The sequence below is a fragment of the Trichosurus vulpecula genome, chromosome 3 (genome assembly GCF_011100635.1).
Source record: "Trichosurus vulpecula isolate mTriVul1 chromosome 3, mTriVul1.pri, whole genome shotgun sequence".
In the NCBI taxonomy this organism is placed as follows: Eukaryota; Metazoa; Chordata; class Mammalia; order Diprotodontia; family Phalangeridae; genus Trichosurus; species Trichosurus vulpecula.
In genome coordinates, this window is record NC_050575.1 from 359,982,343 (window position 1) to 359,991,522 (window position 9,180).

Below are 9,180 nucleotides of genomic sequence, written 5' to 3' on the forward strand. Positions count from 1 at the left end.
CATTTAATAGATGCTTGCCAAAAGAAATTTGAGGTGTGCGAAACTGTTGATGTGAGGTAACAAATTCCATATCACTTGTACATGTGTAACCTTCATTTGGTTTTACCTCCAAGGTAGCTGAAACTGCTTGGATTTAAGCTCTGGCTCTCCATCCACTCTCACTCTGCTGATTCTTGGAATTTTGATAGATTTTGCCCAGGAATAAATACAGAAGACAGTGGTTAACTCACATGCTTTGCCATAGTTTATTGGGTTTTTCTCCCTTGCATCCCACTCAAAGCACTGGCAGCCTATACTGGAAATAGATATAGGATCATAGAAAAGAGAACTGGAAGGAATTAGACACTGAGTGCATTCCCCTTTTATTCTGCAGACAGAGAAAGTGAGACCTAAAGAAGGGGCAAGACCTGCCCAAGTTCATGCATCCTGCACTTGACCAGCACAGGAGGGTCACTGATCACTTCCTCCGTGTACATCTTGCTGCCTCCAGCTAGATGGTTTTCTGGAGGGCAAAGATCAAATCATCTACTTTTTGAGTATCTGTACCTACAACTTCCCTTCCCCCTCCAAAAAGAAAGTGCCTAGCACAGGGCTGGACACATAGTACCCACCCCTCAATAAATACTGCCTGAGTTGCTCAAACCACTTAAAAAACTAAATTTGGCCAAATCAATAGTGGCCCTAAAACAATTTGGGTTTCTGTTTATGAAACCAATTTGAAGGTAATGAGAGAAAATTAATTTTCTTTTTCCCTAATTGGAGAGGCTTTCCTTTCCAGAGAATCCCAGACCTCAGCGACTCCTAGACCTCAGCTATTCCATCCGCTTGTCACAGGCCTGATGGATAAGTCCTGACCCACCATCTCACTATCTGCAAGGAGATGCCAAGGCCCAGCTTAGAAAGCCATTCCAGTGTCTAAGAAACCTCGTCCGATCCATCATGTAGACAGGTCATTCAATCCGCTAACAGGGGAAGCAGCAGGATTGAAAGGAAGGATCACTGGACTAAGAGTCGAGGGACCTGGGTTCTAGTTCCAGCTCCTCTGAAGACTCACCCTGTGACCTTGATCAGGTCACTTCCAAACTGTGAGTCTTCTCATTGGCTAATTGGAGATGGTTACATTAGGTGATAAAGTTTCTTCCAGCTCAAGATACTGAATGTCATCTGGCATAAATTCTCTTCCAACTTGAACATTCTGTGTTCTGTATTCTAAGAATCCTTCTAGCTCTGACATAAATTTCCTCTGGCTTAAGTTCTCTACTAACTCTCATGTTTTATGTTCTATATTCCAAGAATGCTTCCTTTCCACTTTGACATTCTGTGATCTGTTATTGAAGGCTCAATGGACTCTATACTCTAACAAAATATTAATGACTTTTCAATAGCATCCTGCCCTCTCTCATATTTACATCAGCAAGTCTTTCCCCTACACCTAAAATGTGCTCCTTCTTCTATCTTTGGAAATCCTATTTTGACTTCAAGGCTCAGCTCAAGTGCTACCTTCACCCTAATGCCTACCCTCACCCACAAGTCAGTCCCTTGCCCATGCATCTCAGAAAGTAACATTTCTCTTCCCAAATTGCTATAGCATTTTTTGGCTCTCCCCATTGATCCTGTCACCTCCTATCTTTTACTGTGTTGCACTTGAGTACATGTCATATGTGGCACAGACTCCTCTCCCTCCACTCCTCATATTCCCAGTGTGAACACAGGTCTTTGCCACATAGTAGGTGAGGGATAAATATTTGTTGGATTGAGATTTCATTTTGATTTTTTTTTAATTTGAGCTTGGTCATTTATTCAGTTGAATGTTGAGACTCCCTTCCTTCCCCTTCCCTCCCCTTCCTTTCCCTCCTCTCTCCTCCCCTTCCCTCTCCTTCCTTTCCCTCCCCTCCCCTCCCCTTCCCTTCCTTTACCTTTCCTTCCCTTCCCTTCCCTTCCCCTCCCCTCTGCACTGAGGAGATGAGAGACTATGGGATATTGAAGAGAAGTGGTCTCCCATTCAAGAACCACCTCTAACACACATACTGGCTGTATGACCTTGAGTAAAGCATAAAACGTCTCAGTGTCCCCAGGTAACTCTCCCAGATTCTAGCAAAAGACATCTGTCCATTAGATCTGTGCTGGTGTAGGGAGTTTCCTCAGGGAGGAGAGTTTTTCTCTACACCAGTGAAATCACAAAAAGTTCAAGGCTAGGTGCTGGGGCCACAAAAACAAAGGCAATCTGCCCAGAGGTGTCTGTGTGCCTCTGAAACTATGGTTTCCACCTGTCCCTGTCGTCCACATCATAAGAAGAGGTCCGCTTGCTTCCCTGGTTGTCCTCATATGATTCCATCACCCCCACTGACAGCAAAGGAAACACTCATTTCATCAAGCATTGAATGATGCTGTTTTCATTCTAAATCCAGTATGAGAACTCAGAGAGACAATGGTCCTTTCTCATACTATTAAAAGTTATAAATACTGCTCACTTATCTTTTGCTCCAAACTCCAATCTTAGCATTTCACATTTAAAAATATGCCCATCAGTGGATCTACATTGGAAAATATATTTTGCATCAGATAATTACGAGGCATTTAAAGGGCAAAATTAGAAAGCTCAGAATCTGCCTCACAGGCTTAATTAGTCCATTCTTCCTTTAATGGGTGTCATTTGGACATCTAACTCCCTATACAGCAAAAATACCATAAATGGGCATTGTGGGATTGGAAAGTCCAGCCACCTCCAGGTCAGGCAGCAAGCTAAGGACTTCCTGGATTGAATGCTCTCCTCTCCAGACTGTCTTCCATACAGCTGCCAAAGGGTTTTGGTTAAGTACAGATTTGACCATGTCATTCCATCACACACACCTCAAATTCCAGAGACTCCTATTGCCTCTAGGAGAAAATATAAATGCCTCTGTTTAGCTTTTAAAGATCTTCACATCCTGGCCCATCCTATCTTTCCAGAACCATTACTCATTACTTGCCTTTCAAAGGAGATAACATTTGCAAAGCACTTAGCAAAGTACCTGGCACATAGTAAGTGATTAATAAATGCTAGTTCCCTTACACTTCCCATACTCTTAAATACCGTCAAATTAGCCTTCTCTCTTTTCCTTACACAAAGCACCCAATCTCCTGTCTCCCTGCCTTTGCATTGGCTGTCCTCTATGCCTAGAATGCATTGCCTCTTCACAACACCTCCCAGAATCCCTCTCTTCCTTCAGGACACACCTCAAACATAAAACCTTTCCTGATAGATCCAACTGCTGGTGTCCTCCCTCACTAACTACCTTGCAATTATTTTCCTTGTTTTCATTAAGTATTCTTATTGTGGGAGGTTCATAGGGTGTAACAGATAGAGGGGTGTCCTCAAAATCAGGAATTCCGGGGTCCATGTCTCACCTCTGGCACATGCTGGTTAAGTGACTCTGAAGAAGTTAGCTCCTCAGTGCTCTAAGAATTACAGAGACTAAGCTGCAGAGATGATGCTGAACTGTGTTGGTAGAGGTCTTTCCTCAGTTTTCCCTAAACAATGAAATCAGAGCTACCATCACCATCCCTTTATTTTTTCTGTACTGAATATGCTTGTATTCATATACATTATCTCCCTTGATCAAATTTAAGTTCTTTCAAAGTAAGGATTTTTCATTCTTTGTACACTATATCCCCAGAGTTTGGCACACAGTAAGTGCTTAATGGAGGCTTTTTGATTGATTGGTTTATTGAGAAGCAATGTGGTTCAGTGGAAGAAATACTTCACTAGAATGAATGAAAATGAGGACATGGGTTCTGCTCCTGGCTCTGTTCATTAACTGTATGATCTTAGACAAGTCAAGTCAACAAGCATTTATTAAGCACCTACTATGTGTCAGAGCCTATGAAGCTCTGGAGATACAAAGAAAGGCAAAAAAAAAAATAGTCCCTGCCCTCAGGGAGATTACAATCTACTGAGGGAGACAATACACCAACAGCTATGTGCAAATAAGATATTTACCAGATCAATTGGAGACAGACTCTGAGGGATGGCCTTAGGATTAAGGAGAACTGGGAAAGTCTTCTTAAAAAAGGTCAGGTTTTAGCTGAGAGTGAAGGAAACCAAGGAAGCCAGAAGACTGTGACAAGGAGGGAGAAAATTCCAGGCCAGTCATGTCCTCCTTCAGAACATCAGGTTCCCCATTTGTGCAATGGGCTAATAATCTTCCTGTTTCCTTCAGGAGTTATTACTCTGGTCATCTATCTCTTCTAATATATGAACATTTTCCTAACAGCTTGTATTGGTAAATAATGGCTCCCGCCAGAAGACACTCCTATTTTCTCTAAACCTTTATGATGGTAGATATTCTTGTCTAGACTTTTGGGGCAAGATTGCTCAGAACCAGCCTTGACAAGATTGGAAATTGCCCAGGGGCACACCCAGAGCTGCACAAGGGAATCTCAGGGGCTCTCATTTAGCTCCATCCCTAATGTGAAGGACTGGAAAAGTGAGAACATTTGGAGGAAGGCAGGCCGGTTTCAAATCCTGGCTCTGACATTTACTAGGTTTGTGGACTTGGGCAACTTATGTCCCTTCTCAGACCCTCAGTTTCTCCATCTAGAAAATAGGGATAAAAATCCTTGTACTAAAAGTGCTTTCTAAACCTTATAGCTCTATAATAATGTGAGGAAATATTGTTATGCGATCTTTAAAACTTCTTGGCATTCTTTTTTACCCGCTGCCCGTGGGGGCCCGAGCATGGTCCTGTCTTCTACGGCTCTGTAAAGGAGGCCCAGAATCAGACAAAGTGTGTTGGCTTTCCCACTGCACAGGCAGCAACATGCCAGAGGAGACTTGGAGCCCCAGCCCATGAGTCACAAAGATGAATCACCATTTTTCTGTGTGTGTGTGTGTGTGTGTGTGTGTTTTCTCCCAAACTGCGGTTTTCTTTATAATAAAGCCGACATTGTTCCTTCATAGCCAAACCGTCCAATCCTGTCACTTTGAGGAACTAGAGTAGTGAGTAGGGTTTTTTTGTTGGAGGGAGAAATGAGGGAGCAAATAGGGATTCTGAGCACTTTAGCCCCAGGACAGGTCTCGAGAAATGAGTTTTTGTTGGGAAGCACCAATATGAGATCCATCCCCTCACCAGCAGTGAAAAGGTTTGTAAGATCAAGGAAGTCCAGGTTGAAAGGGACCATAGAGGTTATCTGGTGCCTCCCCTCATTTAACAGAAGAGACTGAAACCCAGAGAAGACAAATGACTTACCAAAGTTCACACAGATAGCAGATGACTGAGTCAAGATACAAACCAAGGTCACCTCACTATAATTCAGTACTTTCCCCACTAAACAATACTTGGTTTTGTTGTTTGTTGTTGTTGTTGATTTTTGCAGAGCAATTCAGATAAGCTAGTGAATAAACACTGCCACCTGGATTCCAGTCCTTAAACTGAATTGGAAGTTCCTTGAGGGTAAATGTAGTTCCCTTCAATAGAAAGAATATCAGGTTAAGAATAGAGTGGTATAGACCAGAAGTGTCAAACTCCAAACACATTGCTGATATTGCTGGCAAAACAAGGGCAGGAGCCAAATTAAAATGCATTTGAGAAATATTTAATAAAATAAATTAAAATGTAACACAATACAGATAATGTTAATTTATGGTTTTCTAAGTCAATATGCAGACTATAAGAGATGTATGTATCTATTTGACTTCAACACTACTGGTCTATAGCGCTAAACCAATAGTCACTTGGGCTGTTGACCAGCCTGTGCAATTTACCAGTCACATGCCTTTGACTGAATCACTGTTCTCTGAGCTTCAGTTTTCTAATCTATAAAATGTGTACATGATACCAACTGAAATCCATCATGGTGGAGTGGAAAATGAACACCACCAGCCTCGGAGGCAGGAAGAGTTGGATTCAAGTCTGTCTCTGAAACATACTAGTTGGGTGACCATGGACAGATCATTTGAACTCTCCCACAACTGTCTGAAACTAAGTTATAGGTGATTACTCATAGTTTCCTATACCACAATGCCAATGACATCACAGGTCCCAATCCACTCCCCCTGACCAAAACAAATCACAATAATCTTTTCCTGCCTCCTTCACAGGGTTATTATGAAGTTTAAATGAAATAATGGATGAGAAAACACTTTGTAGCTTTAAGGTACTGTATTAATAATAAAGAGTATTATTCATTCATTCATCATACATTTATTGAGTGTCTCCTGTTTATGGATCACTGAGGGAGATACAAAGTTAGGGAAATAATAGTAAGTTCTATCAGTGCATAGCACTTAAGGTTTACAAAACACTTTTACATATATTGTTTCATTTGATATTCACAACAACCCTGTGAGACGGATGCCATTACCGTCATTATTTACAGATGAAGAAACAGGCTGAGAGAAATGGACTTTCCCAGGGTCGAACAGCTAGTAATTGTCTTAAGGCAGAATTTAAACTCAGATCTTCTTGACTGCAAATCTCATACTCTATCCAGTGCTTCCTAAGTTCAGTCTAGTAAGGGGACAATGTAACTATATGTAATGATCATTCACAGCATCACATGATAGGTACATTGGAGATGTGCAAAGTGCCATGGAAGTCCAATGAGGGTTGTAGCTCATGGAACATGAGACGAGACAGCCTCCTAGGAATATATAATACTAATCATGTTACTGCTTCTTGTTTAAGTTTTTCTGTCAGTGTGTAGAGGAAAGACATAGGTGTCCTTTACCTCATGGACATTGTACACTGAGTATCTTTCTCAGAGAAAAGTCACTAGGAGTGAAGGGGGGATCCAGAAAGGCCTACTTTAGAAGACTGACTATAGAGGCTACAGATCGCTATAGAAGACTAAGAAGAACACAATAGAACATAATTCAAGTATTTACAAGGCTGTCATGTGGAAAAGGGTTCAGGCTTGTTCCATTTTGCCCAAAAAGATAGAATAAGGAACAATGAAAGCAGTTGAAGTTATAAATAGACAAATTTTTCTTGGTGTCAAGAGGAAAAAAAGCTAACAAAACAAAACCCCTCATAACAATTAGAGGTGTCCTAGATCTAGTCTGTCTTGGGAGGGAAGGGATTGAGGCAGAGGGGGATCATTCATTTCTCATCATGGGAAGTCTTCAGGCAGAGGCTGGACAACTACTATCATGACAGTGTTTCTTTTTTGGGTATGGATTGGACTGTGGTTTAGTGGGACTCTATCTTTTCCCTTTTACTATCTCTCTTAATAAAGTTACCACAATCCAGAAACAAAAAGCTCTTGGATATTATTCTTAAACCTCATGGTTGTTGCTATTTCTTCCTCTTTTGTACCTTGGGCCATTTTGGTACCACAAACAATTATTCACGTTTGGCTCATTTTCCATAGGTTGTGTTGATCATTCTAGCACAAACACATTTCTTGCTACAAAGGCTCAGAGGAGCTCATGGTGTCACAAACTGTCCCCCCAAGAGATCTTTTCCAATGTTTTAAGTCTGTCTACTCTTATAGATACACAATTACTTAAGAAAAAGAGTTGATCTTGAACATACTCCAAAACCAAAGAATGGGGTCTTGTGCTGAATGTGGGATTTACCGCTGAGCTATCACAGTTTCTGACACATAGTAGGCATTTAATAAATGTTAGCCGAATGACTGTCTGCCTGACTTACACCCTTATCATTTTATATTATTAACTTTAACTCTGCCCTGTTCTGATGACAGGGAATGTGGCCATTTGTATATTAATGTCATATGTGTGTGTGTGTGTGTGTGTGTGTTGTATATAACTGTCCTATTGTTAGTTGCCTAAACTCATGTCTAGCTTGTTAAGGGGTAAAAGTGTAATTTTCTTGTACCCCTTTCCTCTTCTGTGTCTAGAATGACACCATTTCCCCACTCTCATATCTTGAATATTTCTTGTTAGAAATTTCTGCCTTCCTTTCTGTTGCCTCCCTTTCTGTTGTGAGAGGGTACAATAAGATACATGATCCTAAATGAAATCCCTTCTTTCCCTTATAAAGCATCTGGTCATTTTCTGAATTATCATGCAGCATTGTTGGTTGGGACAGCCCTGATGTCATAAAGAGAAGGATGGGTAGAGTGAGGGGGAGCCTGGCATAATTTGCATGCCAACACAAGAAGATGACTCTGTCCTAGATCACTGATCCCCCTTTGATGCCTGAAAATCAATGTGCCCAAGCCCTGGACCCTCTGGATCCTGTCCACTCTGGAGATTCAGTTGTAGCTGAGTCTCTGTGGAACTCTAATCCTGGATGTATCCCTGGCCCCTCTTCCCTCACCACAGTTATTTTGGTCCATGGCCTCTTTACCCCCAAGTTAAGTAAGTACCTTTCCTCTCTTGAGGTGACACGTGCTGGTGAGAAAAGATCTATTGCCTTTAGAATTCTCAGCGAGTTATTCTCTACCAGGAAAATCTCTAAGTCCCTCCAAAAACAGTTGAAATGGATTGGGCCAATGCCTGCAAAGGAAATGTTTGCAATTCAAAGGAAAAAGCAACCTTTTACATGGCTGATAGTATCCTCAGGATTTTTTTTAAATCTGAGTGACAAGTTTAATTTATGATTGTGCTTTTTCCTTCCAAGCACAAAAGAAAAGCTATCCACATGGAGGGAAGCGAGAAAGCGGGACACAAAACTAACATGATTTCAGCATGATTGTAGGGGGAAAGAAAGAGAATAAAACAAGAAACAGAGAGGGAGGGAGAGAAAGAAAAACAGCGAGAATGAAATAAGGGAGACATAGAGAGACAAAGGAAAGACGAAAAGAGAAAATGAGAGAGTAAGAACAAAAGAGAAAAAGAAAGGAGAGAGAAAATAAAGAGAAAGAAGAAGGGAGAAAGAAAAACAGCGAGTGCTCGCTTCGGCAGCACATATACTAAAATTGGAACAATACAGAGAAGATTAGCATGGCCCCTGCGCAAGGATAACACGCAAATTCGTGAAGCGTTCCATATTTTTTTCATTTAGCACTTAATTGCACCTGAGTTGGGTTTGGGGAAAAGAGTTGTTGTTACAGATTGCCTTGGTATAAATATTGGAGAGAACCATTATTGTATATAAAGCAGATCTTCTATGTATATATACACGTACACACATATACACATAAATGATATAATAAAACTCCTGTGAGAACTCAAAAAAAAAGAAAAAAGAAAAACAGCGAGAATGAAATGGGAGAGCTATAGAGAGACAAAGG

At 41.1% G+C, this 9,180-nt stretch overlaps 1 non-coding gene across 1 annotated transcript; it reads left to right on the forward strand.

Moving 5' to 3' along the window:
- Positions 1–8,835: 8,835 nt before the first annotated feature.
- On the forward strand, positions 8,836–8,942 carry LOC118845235. The gene has a single exon (XR_005010093.1). It is a non-coding gene; the product is annotated as a U6 spliceosomal RNA (small nuclear RNA).
- The last annotated feature ends 238 nt before the right edge of the window (positions 8,943–9,180 follow it).